The sequence below is a fragment of the Lissotriton vulgaris genome, chromosome 1_1 (assembly GCF_964263255.1).
Source record: "Lissotriton vulgaris chromosome 1_1, aLisVul1.2, whole genome shotgun sequence".
NCBI lineage: Eukaryota > Metazoa > Chordata > Amphibia > Caudata > Salamandridae > Lissotriton > Lissotriton vulgaris.
The window spans coordinates 130,003,229-130,015,910 of NC_141685.1; positions in this window are offsets into that span (position 1 = coordinate 130,003,229).

Sequence of the window (12,682 nt, forward strand, 5' to 3'; positions counted from 1 at the left end):
TCGACAGTGGGAGTTGAAGGGTATGGGGTGTTTGAATGCCTGGTGGTTATTAGATGATACTCTTGTGAAACATCTTCTCAGCAGTTACAGTTTGGGAAGTATTCAAGGTAGTGGGTCTCTTCCTCACTCTACCTCTGGATTCAAGATAGCCTGGCTGATGAGGATTATGAATCCGAAACTGGTCCCAGGATGCTTGTTTCCGGTCCAGGGAAGATATGGCTTGGCAGTTTGGGCTGGACTGTTCCCATGAGGCACAGGGTCAGACTGATTTGCATATTGCCATGTCTGAACTGGGGTGGTGGAGTGAGCTAAAGAATGGTGATGGATTAAACCCAGATTAGTTGACTGGGGGTGAGTGTTTGATTTACTCAAACGCTCTGTCCATCATCCCCTTTGGTATCACTGTGTTCACCCTAAGTTGGCAGGGTATGCCCAGACGTGGGTCCCTTGCTCACTCTACCACTGGATTCAAGATAGTCTGGCTGATGAGGATTATGAATCCGAAGCCGGTCCCAGGTTGCTTGTTTCCGGTCCATGGAAGACATGGCTTCGCAGTTCGGGCTGGACTGTTCCCATGAGGCACAGGGTCAGACTGATTTGCATATGGCCATGTCTGAACTGGGGTGGTGGAGTGAGCTAAAGAATGGTGATGGATTAAACCCAGATCAGTTGACTGGGGGTGAGTGTTTGATTTACTCAAATGCTTTGTCCATCATCCCCTTTGGTATCGCATAGTTTTGCCATAAGTAAAACTGTTAGCGCTCTAGTTGTTATTTAGAACACTCTGGGAGGCTGCAGTAGAACACTGGGTATCAGCTGACATTCGCTGCTCATGCTGGAAGTACACGATTTACTGAAAATGTCAGACTTTTTACAGGGAACATGCTCTCATTTTAGCTTTTGGAGCACCTTCTATAACCCCTGTGTGAAAATCACGAGAGAACTGTTTTCTCTTAAACATGATTAGAATCAGCTTAGAACAGCTTAGAACAGACAACAAATGATTTATATTGTAACAGCATCCTTTAATTTCACAGGGTAAAATCACCTTAAAACAGACCATTCCTAAAATTAGTGTGGTACCATCCACAAATAATTTATATTGTAACTGTTACCATCTTTTCATTTCCATTGGCTCCATGTCCAAGAGTCCTGTAATGGCTGCCACGGAGTGTGATCCCACCTGGCCATTGGTTTACTCCTCCATCACTCTTCTTTGTTGGCTTCTGATTGGTTGGCACTCCTGTAACATCACTTGCGGTTTTCTCTCAGGAGCAGCGGCCAACTACAGTTTTGTTACGCTGTAGTTGTATATATGCCCCTTTGTGTACTACTTTTATTTCAACGTGTGCATAACTTTTCTCCACCCGGGCGCCGCGCTTCATGTTTCACAGGGCGCCCGTTTCTATTTATAGTTTTTTACTTTTACGGTTCAGAAATTGCCTCTGTGCAAGGCAGTCATTCCCGTTGCTAATCTCATCAAATGGTAACTAGATGGTTCAGCAATAAATAACAGTGTTATATAAGCCAAACAAGGCAAGTTATCATGAGAAAATAGTGATTTTGGGTGCAGCCTGGCAACAAGAAATTTGATTTTAGCGATAATAAAGCATTTTTGAAAATGTGTTAATTTGTTTTGTACTAGTCTTAGTCACCGCCTCTTCAGAGGTCATAGAGGCTGGTGGTGCCGGTGTAGGATGAGAAAGGTGAGCAGGAGCTTGCTGCCGGTGCTGCTAGCTCAAGAAGCACTGGCGGCACTGAAGCATTAACCGCACAGGGCTGTAAGAAGCAGACCGAGAGAAAGGCAGCGCAAAGCCAGCATTCCGTCATTTTCAGCTCCCTCTCTACCCCCTTTCTTGCATGTGTGCAGAACACCAAAATCCAACGGCCTTTGCACTTCAGGTACAGTAACACACACGCAATGTACTGTGCAAACACTAGTAATCTGTACATGCGCTTTCTTGCACACAGTTGCCTATTTAGTGCCACACACAACCATGCAGTCATTCATACCCAGGCCTCTCTCATACAAATCATCACGTGTTTCCTTTTACACTCCCATCACCATAGCAGCTAAAGTTGTGGCCACAAAACAACACAAGAGAAACAGCGGAGGTGGTTTCACATGATGGAGCAACATGCCTGGGTGGTGGGGGGGAAGGGGATGGGAGAGTGAGAGGGGTTTGTTCACTTATTAGTTGTTTAGATAGATATGTGTGTAGATGAGAACAGACAACCGAGAAGCTGATCTCCGATATAAAGACTTTGAATGTAAAGTTGCGGGAGTTGTTTGGAATTTGAGGGGTGGTTGCCCTTGCGGTGAAAGCTATACGGGGCGAGAAGCGGGGAGCAGGACTGAATAGATGCAACTGAGCTTGTTGACACCCGCTGCTTAAGTTAAGATGAGACGCTCTTGTTGAAATGTACTGCTACTAATTGACAAGATGAAAATGAATAAAATCTGTTTATAAAAAAAGAGAGAGAAACAGCGGAGGTGGTTGCGACTGCAATCGCATCCTGAATAACACCTGGCTTCTCATCACCACCGTAGTGGCCGTGGTGCTTCATATGTGCTCCTCCATCCCTCATTTCTCCACACAAATCCCATCAACACCCATGGTGACTAACCGTCCCTACTTTTCACGAACTCTCCATAAGAATGCCTTTATACGGAGCCACTTCTATAATTTTCATTATTTTGGGTGACAGCCAATGAAGCGGTGTGTTTCACCCTCTAATGGTTGCCCCAGACTTTTTGTGGAGAGCTACTATGATTGGCTTGAAAGCCATCAGCCAATCCTAGTGCTCGCTGCTCCACTGCAGGACTTATATGGGCCAGTGAGAACAGCTTTGGTTACCCAGCCTTGGGTTGCTTTAGCGCCCGCAAATCACTCTTTCAGTGTTATTTTAAATTGTTTACAGTGTCCTGCACATAGGCTTCATTACCCCTTCAATCAACTTCTCCAAGGTAAGTGGAATAATTATGCTTTTCATGTTTTGAAGTTTTACATTTGCGTTTAGTTTCAGTAGAATGAAATGTATCTACGGTCACAGTGTTTTCACTTTTTTTTTCCATCTCCACATGAGTCGTTCCTGCGCTCTTTCCATCTTTCTCTTTCCCTATATCTCTCTGCTGGTTCCCATTCCCAGTGCACTAGGTCTCACATTTACGAGAGTTTGTGTTATTGGTATTGTACATGATAATCCCTTTTATTTACGTTTTATTTCTTAAAACATAAATAAAAGGCATTGTCATTTACAATGCTTATAGCTTAAACACTCGCAGATGAAACCTATTGCATTGCAAATACTTGTTTAATTAATTTATTATGTTCCTGAGTCTGGTAAAGGCTGCCAAAACATATTGTTCAGGTTGAAAACAACCAATCAGGATGGACTACTTCCTCTTAATTTGGTCAATCAGGCACATCTGGACACCAACTGCCTAAATATACAGTTATTTTTTGCACTCAATTTCTCAAAAACTACTGATCGGATTTACACCAATAACCAAAAAGCTAAATCTGTGGGCCAAGATCTAGCTTCATGCCAAATTTAGTGTAACACTGTTCAGCAGTTTTTGCTACAGCCCTGTTTAGAGAAGTCTATGGAAAATATAAGGGGGGACCCTTATTTTTCTCAGCCCCCGCCTGATGGTTCACCTCGAAAGTTTCCAGGAAGGAGCTGAAATGAGAGGCCTACTTGTTTTTTATAATGCCCCTGGGTGGGCCAGATCCTGGGGGTTAATTAGCTTCAGAATTAGGAGAGAGGGGGCACACGCGACTGCACTTCCCCAGACCAGTTATGGTCCTGGAGACCACCACTCCCCAGCCATCTAAACTCAAGGGGAGGGGGTATGTGGCCCCTCTCCCAGGATAATTTCAGCCCTGGGGACCACAACACCCCCGTGGCCTAGCTATCCAAACCAGATGGCAGGGGACAGATGCCCCCATCCTGGGCCAATTTCGGACCTGGGAACCTCATTACCCGAGGCCCAGCCGTAATTGTAATGAGGGGAGCCATGCAGCCCATCTCCCCAGGCCTATTTTGGATCTAAAGGAGGGAATCCACAGGCACTAAGCAAAAATCATGAGGGGTGGGGACATGCAGCCCCCTCCCCAGGTAAATTTCAGCCCCAGGAACCTCATCCTGGGGGCAGACTGTAAAAGCAAATGGGAATGCGGCAACATGCACCCCTTCCAGGGCCAGTAATCAGCCTGGGGACCCCATACTCTATTGCCACCTTGGCTTTGCCCTGGGGTGCCCACACCCAGAGCATAGCAGTTTCCCTGCCTGCACTGGTCCGGACACGGAAACCTGTGTTTGCTCTCGCTTCGTGGGAGCAATTTTAAAGCTCCTGCAAAAGCGAGAACAAACACTATGTCTGCACCCAGCAGGCAGGAGCATTAAAAAATGCACCTGGCTGTTGGGAGCAGACTTTACTATTGCTTCCCTGCCCACTTTGAAGTGGACAAAGAAACAGATGAAAAAAGTGCTCTTGCATGAAGGGAGCAGCATTTTTAGCTTCTCCCTGCGAGCGGGAGCAATGCTGTTTCATGCCGGAGGCGTGGAGCATCTGGGGCAGTGCCCTAAGGTAACTATAACTCGCACACTGACCATGCACTGCTAATTACCCCACATATTACATCACTCATGATAACTTCTATGCCATCATTGATGATATAATTTGCAGTGAAATTATTGATAAGAAAACTGCATGGTGGGCGCGCAAGTTATAGTTACCCGAGGGCAGGAGTTATAGTTTCTTGAGATAACCATTACTGCTGCATTTCTATGGTTTTGTGTATTAATTGTGAACCGAACTATACCGTCCCTGTAACCTTTGTTTTTTTAACTAATTTCTTATGTTTTTTAAATTCTATTTCCTAACTAGAATATCCCTGTAAACTTTGTTTTTTTTTTCAGTGGATAAATATATAAATATATAAATATATATATATATAATATTTATAGTTAGGCACCCATAGAATTATGGAAATACTAGCCCCTAGACAAACTCATAAAATTCTCTTTTACAGGTAACTTGGAAAAGGTGTAATAAGATCTTACTCAGTAATCACAGTGAAGTAGCTCCATAGATAGCCTTTGCTAGAACTTTATCACTGTAAGAACAAACAGGGGCTCAGAAAAAGAGCCTCTCATACTATGAGAAAAAGCATAAAACGATGAGTTAGTCCGAGACCTAGGATAAGCAACATTCTGGATTATGACCTTTGCTGAGCGTTTCAACAAAAAACAGAAAATCAAAAAACCATTACTGTATAACTGCTGACCCTTCACCCTTAATTGGTGCTCATAGGTTTATGAGAAGCTCTTTGTACTGAGCTCCTCCAATCCACAATAATTCCTATCAATAATTTTGCCGTCATGCATTGATTCTGTCCTGTAACCAGTTAGAATTTGGTTGAATGAGTCACTGTAAATAGGAAACTCATAACATATATTTATACAATGAATCTAACCGGGACTCTTTACACAGCCAGCTGTAACCAAGATCCAGCTTGATGATAAACACCCCTGTTGTATACAATCCATCTAACCGTGAATCAGTTACATAATCAGCGCGAGGTGAGTTAAGATCCAGCTCGATGATAAAGACCTCTGTTATATACACTTCATCTGAATGTAGTTTCTTATAAATGTAAATGTAGTTTCTTATATAGCGCACGTATCACCATAAAGGGTATCTCGGCGCTTGCTTTGGGAACCCGTCCTGGTTTTTCCCTGTGGGATAGCCCAGCTGGGCACCCCCAAGGTGAAAGCCAGGCATCCCGCCGCGGGGGCCGTAGTGGAGATTGAGCAAGCTATTGCCCAGAGTTGCAGAGCGTGAACCCCTGATTCAAGTAGGCACCGAAGCGAGAATTATCAGGTCCGTGGACATTTGGGCTCCAAACCTGCCGCGTCGGGAATTGAACCCTGGTCCCGGGCTGACCTCTGCTTCTGGGTCTGCCTCCTCTAACCGGTGAGCCACACTTCTCCACATCTAACCGTGAATCATTTACAGAGCCAGCGGTGACCAAGATCCAGCTCGATGATAAACACCTCTGTTGTATACATTTCAACTAACCGTGACTTATATACATACCCAGCGGTGAGCCAAGATCCAGCTCGATGATAAACACCTCTGTTATATATATTTCAACTAACTGTGATTTATATGCATACCCAGCTGTGAGCCAAGATCCAGCTCGAAGATAAACACCTCTGTTATATACATTTCAACTAACCGTGACTTATATAAATACCCAGCGGTGAGCCAAGATCCAGCTCGAAGATAAACACCTCTGTTATATACAATTCATCTGACCGTGACTCATTTACATACCCAGCGGTGACCAAGATCCAGCTTGATGATAAACACTTTTGCTATATACAATTGATCTAACCGTGAATCATTTACATAGCCAGCGGTAAGCCAAGATCCAGCTCGATGATTAACACCTCTGTTATGTACAATTAATCTGACCATGACCATTTACACAGCCAGAGGTGACCAAGATCCAGCTCGATGATAAACACCTCTGCTATATACAATTGATCTAACCTTGAATCATTTACATAGCTAGCGGTAAGGCAAGATCCAGCTCGATGATTAACACCTCTGTTATCTACAATTCATCTGACCGTGACTCATTTACACAGCCAGCGGTGACCAAGATCCAGCTCGATGATAAACACATTTGCTATATACAATTGATCTAACTGTGAATCATTTACATAGCCAGCGGTGACCAAGATCCAGCTCGATGATAAACACCTTTGCTATATACAATTGATCTGACCGTGACTCATTTACACAGCCAGCGGTGACCAAGATCCAGCTTGATGATAAACACTTTTGCTATATACAATTGATCTAACCGTGAATCATTTACATAGCCAGCGGTAAGCCAAGATCCAGCTCGATGATTAACACCTCTGTTATGTACAATTGATCTAACCGTGAATCATTTATGTATCCAGTGGTGACCAAGATCCAGCTCGATGATAAACACCTCTGCAATATACAATTGATCTAACCTTGAATCATTTACATAGCTAGCGGTAAGGCAAGATCCAGCTCAATGATTAACACCTCTGTTATCTACAATTCATCTGACCGTGACTCATTTACACAGCCAGCGGTGACCAAGATCCAGCTCGATGATAAACACATTTGCTATATACAATTGATCTAACTGTGAATCATTTACATAGCCAGCGGTGACCAAGATCCAGCTCGATGATAAACACCTTTGCTATATACAATTGATCTAACCGTGAATCATTTACACAGCCAGCGGTGACCAAGGTCCAGCTCGATGATAAACACCTTTGCTATATACAATTGATCTAACCGTGACTCATTTACATAGCCAGCGGTGAGCCAAGATCCAGCTCCATGATAAACACCTCTGTTGTATACAATTGATCTAACCGTGAATCAGTTACAGTCAGCGGTGAGTTAAAATCCAGCTTCATGATAAACACCTCTGTTGTATATAATCCATCTAATCGTGAATCAGCTGCAGAGTCAGCGGTGCATTAACATCCAGCTTGACGATAAACAACTCTGGTAAAGGGCCACTATCATGGGTGCATTTAGAGATGCAACGATGGACATTGGCGTCACTTCTTCCACATCAGGGCTTGGGTGGTGAATGCCATGCGCTGCAAGCATTAACCCTGAGAGTCACAGCTCTCATTCTTCTCCTTTTATTCTTCCATGTCAGGGCCTGGGTGGTAAATGCAGTGCACTGCAAGCATTAACACGGAGAGTCACAGCTCTCATTCTGATCCTCTCACTTGTTCCGCGTCAGGGCTTGGGTGGTAAATGTTGTGTACTGCAAGCAATATACCCGAGAGTGACAGTTCACATTCTTCTCATTTCACTTTGCTTTTGGACACTGTTCTCTGGCCGCTGTCACTGAATCATTACTGTTGTAGAAAACAACCAAACACCACAATCAGCTGTGACTATTCACCAGTGTGTGCTTGTTAAATTAGTTCTTCCTGCAGGGACTCCGTCCAAGTGTGTTGAGTTTATAGGTTTTATCACTAATCCCTAAAGTTAGCTGAAAATACCCTTCTTAGTCCAAGCATTGTTTCTAGAGCTGCTTTTGTTGCGGGGATTCTGCTCATGCACAGAACGATTCTCAGGAAACCAGGACCTCAGTGTATTGTGGTGTACCAAAAACCCACCTCAATGCCAGAAGCCCTATCCAACTAGCAACAGTGTCTCATTCATTCCCCGTACTACAGCGAAGCTACCAATGATTAGACAACCCAGAACAAGCGACTTTGGGTTCTCTCAGGAATAGTGGGAATCAAGAACACTCTTTCGTTTTTATTCTCATAAATGTCCACAACGTGAGCAATCAGAGACACAGTACAGTTTAAAATGTTTATTTCAACTACGTGCTCTAAGATGCAGTATCTTCGCTACCATAAGTAAAAAGAAGCATAAAATCAATACAATCAGCATTGTTACAATTCCATAAAAACAAAGGGAGAAATCATATTATAATGATAGTGGAACCAGGCCTATAGCGCCTTGTGTACCACCCTCCCCTTGCTAGGAGCTAGGTATTATAATAATAAAAGACCTCTAGGTTAAAACGGGGAACCTAATACCTCCAAAGACAGGTGAAGTGAATCACATCCCAGATCAGCACAGCTCTTTGTCGATTGAAAAGTTTTTTCATAGTGCTAGTCTCATGCATGCAGTGCAATATTAAAAGCACCTGAGTTTCAGAAATGAGCAGCTGTGTTCGTGTTGTGTCTAGAGCGTGGGCCGATCAACCTCAATCAACAGCATACATTGTTATTTTAAACTTGAACACTTTGTGCAGACTTGAGGTCGCAGTGTGAGTCTAGAGATGTGAAAAACAGGCGGTTCTCATGTGAAGGAAAAGCAAGTAGTTTGTCTTTATAAAAACAGAGATGTAGTGTCTTGTGCAAAAGCAGAAAAATGGCGTTTGAGCAACTAACTCACTTATGCTAACATAGCAATGTGTGCAGGCAGAATCGTATCCTGAATACACCCTCCCTTGATTGGGTCAATGCACGAAAAGAAACATAAGAAGAATGCAGCGTTCAAGATCATCCGAGAAAGAAATTAGTTCATTCTTGTCAAAAAAATGGGTCACGAGGAAATGAAAGGGGCAAAAAGAAAAGAATGTCTATTAAAAAAGAAAAAAATGCAAGTGAGAAAAAATAAAAATAACACCACGGGGAGAAGCAAAAAACTTGAGTGATGCATTGCATGCTGGATCGTTGCCAATCGAATCCATCAGCGTGTATGCACAGTATGTTGCAACAGCCTCCAAAAGGAAGTCATTGTTATTGTCAGCAAAGAGTTCCACCATTCAGTTTAGTAACGGAAATGAACATACCATGAGCCTCTAGCACGATCAGAGGACAACTTGCATTTACGTCAAGATAACTTCGTTCCAGGAAGTCATGCGCAGCCGTATTTATGTCCCAATTCGGTAAAACTCAGTGTGCTGCTGCACAGATCATAATCCCGATTCCAGAACAGGCAAACTCATTAGCCACTAAGGAACTCATTAGATGGTCAAAATCTGGAGCAGGAGACACCGTATTTGAGAGACAGAGTTCTAATGCGCATTTGAATTGGCAATCAGGGCAAAGGAAAACAGGCTAAGCGCAAGTAAAGTTTGAAAAGCAAAATGAGAATCCATTTGCCACGCCCAATGTGCCCAATGGCAGTGTTCTGTTGTAGACAATTTATATAGGCAGCAAGTTGATTTCTGATATTAGAGGATTTACGTTAACACTAACACACTTGGTGACAGCTTTTCTTTTGCACACAAGTTCGTTTTGACCTCCAGTAGACACATAAGGCACCTTACATTCTGGTTAAAATGTACACTTGGCCATTGTTGAAAGAAGCATCTTAATCAAATTGAGTATAGAGTCAACAGTATATGATGGATTAGTATTAAAACTTTGAATATGTTTTTCTTTTTCTTACCAGTGCCCGTGAAGAAGGGAGAACTTCCCGAAATGCATTGGGCTTTATTATTATGTGTTGTTTATCAAGTTTTCAAAATAATCAATTGTACTGTCAATATACAGTATTGAATCTTTCGTTTGTAATACACTGAAATTGATTGAATGTTGTTTATGATACCCACATTCAGTATTATGTTCATGAAAATTACAATGAATACATCGCACAACTTTTTGGTTTCAAGAATGTTTCTTTGATGATAAATGTGATTAGCATTTTTTAATTCTAGTGATTTCGTGTGTAATACGTTTAAATATTGCTGTGCGTTTGGTATACCAGTGGTTCTCCACTAGCTGTTGCTCATATTGCCGGGCTGGCTGCCAATTCACCAAACAGCACGCTGCTCAAGTAAAAACTGTGTCAAGAGAGTCGTGGAACAAATTAAATAGGGTGTGCATAGGCTTAACTAATCATATCAGTACAGTCATGTGTGTCATGCAGGCAATTTTCAGATGGATTCTGGCTTCAAAAGGCAGCCAGTTCAGGGATTTTAAGTCAGGGGAAATATGCGAGCGTTTTTTGATCCAGTGATAAGTCTCGCAGCAGCGTTCAAAGAGGCTCTTAGGGGTGCGGTTATTGATAGGGGGAGTCCGCAGAGGGCGACGCTTCTGTAGTCTATCAGAGGAATGACTAGGGCTTGTACTGCAGTTTAGAAGTCCTTACCTGGGAGAAAGGGTTTAAGTTTCCTCAAAGTATTGATTTGGAAATTAGCTCCCTTAGTTGCCTTGCTGATATGATGTTGCATATTGAGATTGGTGTCAAGAGTTATGCCTATGGATATCGCGGAGTCCACGATGGTAGGTTGGACATTGAGTGCAGTTAGGTGCTTAATAAGTATGGGCGAATTTTGCGAATCTAGCGTTCGCGAATTTTGCGGATTTGCGAACTCACAATCCACAAAATCCGCGAATTCTTGCGAATTTGCGGATTTTTTTTGTGTGTGTTCTCAAGGATTTCTGCCAGTTCGCAAGGGTTTCGTACCAGTTCGCAATTGCGAACTTACATTTCGGCTCGCAACGGTCGCGATTATGTTGTTTCTACGTCTGGTTCATCATCACAGGTTCCCAGCACCCTCTGTTTCACCACTGCCACCCTCTGTTACATCAATGCCACCCTCTGGTTCATCATCACTGTAGATTATGGGGGGGAAAAGCAAGCACACCAGCCCTGCTTCAACTGACATGAATTAATTTGGGGTTAGTTTATTAATGTGTCACTGTTTTAAAATTCCAGTCTGGCACCTGCTTCCTTATCTGTAATTTGCTTTCTGTTGCAGTGCATTTTTTTTCCAGGACCTTTGTGGCCTACTTGTAGCTATTCTATGAGCCTGCTGTGAGGGTCAGAGCAGGGTCATACAATTGTTGCAACTAGCAACTGAATTCTGGAGGGGCCCCAGTCAAGAAGCACTACAGGGAATTGTTACTAATGATGAGTTTGAACTCTTGCACCTGCCGAGTGCTTTCAGTTTTGCAAAACTCGTTTTACTGCAATTTCGCGGGATTTGCGGGGCGCGAACACTCGCGAGATCGGATTCGGAAGACGCGAATTCGTGCGAATATGCAATTTGTTGTTTTGCGGCGTGTTAGTTCGCAAGGTTTTGTGCGTTTTTGCGAGCCGCTCGTAGCGCAAGGCGCGAAGTTACCCTCGCGGTCGTTCAAGGGCGCAGCCATCTTGTTTGCCTGACGTATTTCCGTTTCCGGGCACGAAGTGTAATCTCGCAAAGTGTGCGGCTTGCCAGTACAGTTTCGCGAGTGTTCGCAAGGAAAATCTCGCGCAAACTTACCCGCGCGGTCGTGAACGGGCACGGCCATCTTGTTTCTCATTCATTGCTATGGTTCTGGGCATGGTCTTTGTATCCTCTCTAAATCTCTGCCATCCTTTGTTTGTTTGAAGTTTTTTTTAATCTATTTTACTTATTATCTATCCCTCTATTTTTCTAGCCCTATATTTTTGTGTTTACTGCAACTTTTGGTTAATTTTAAACTACTTTTTTAAACTCTTTTCTTTTCTTCTCTTCCCTATTCTATTTTCTTTATTCCTTTCCGCCCAGACCATGGTGAAGGGAGCCGGGAAGCATCCCGAGAAGGGGAAGGGTCTCGCACCCCGTGTCCGGCTCCCGTGCGGGCGTTTGAGGGGGGAGGAGGTCGTTCCCAGGGAGATCTTTAGCCCGGAGGAGGTGGGCCAACTCATTTTTTATGTTCAGCGCCGCCTCCCCAGGACCATCATGGGAGGCGGCAAGATCAGTGCCGGGTACGGGGTCCGAGAGCGCCAGAAGCGGTGGGAGAAGGTGTGCCAGGCCATTTACCACCACTCTCGGGTCTGGCGCACCTACAACCAGGCCACGCACCGCTGGATGGATGTCCTGACCCGTGAGCGAGATCTGCTCGACCTCCTTGGCCTTGAGATCCCCGGGCTTGGTGCGTAGTAGTAGCTATTTCTTTACTACTATGTTTTCTCCTGCTGTGTTATTATATTGCACATTTTTGTTTTTTACCAAGAGCAATAATGCTGCTCATTACATTGTAGGTAAATTATATTTCAAAATCTTCTGTGCATTTCAGGTACACTGCTCTCCTTCTTCTCAGTAGTGTTGCTACTATGCTTATTTGTTTTAGATTTTGTGTTAATTTCATTGGCCTGTGAAAT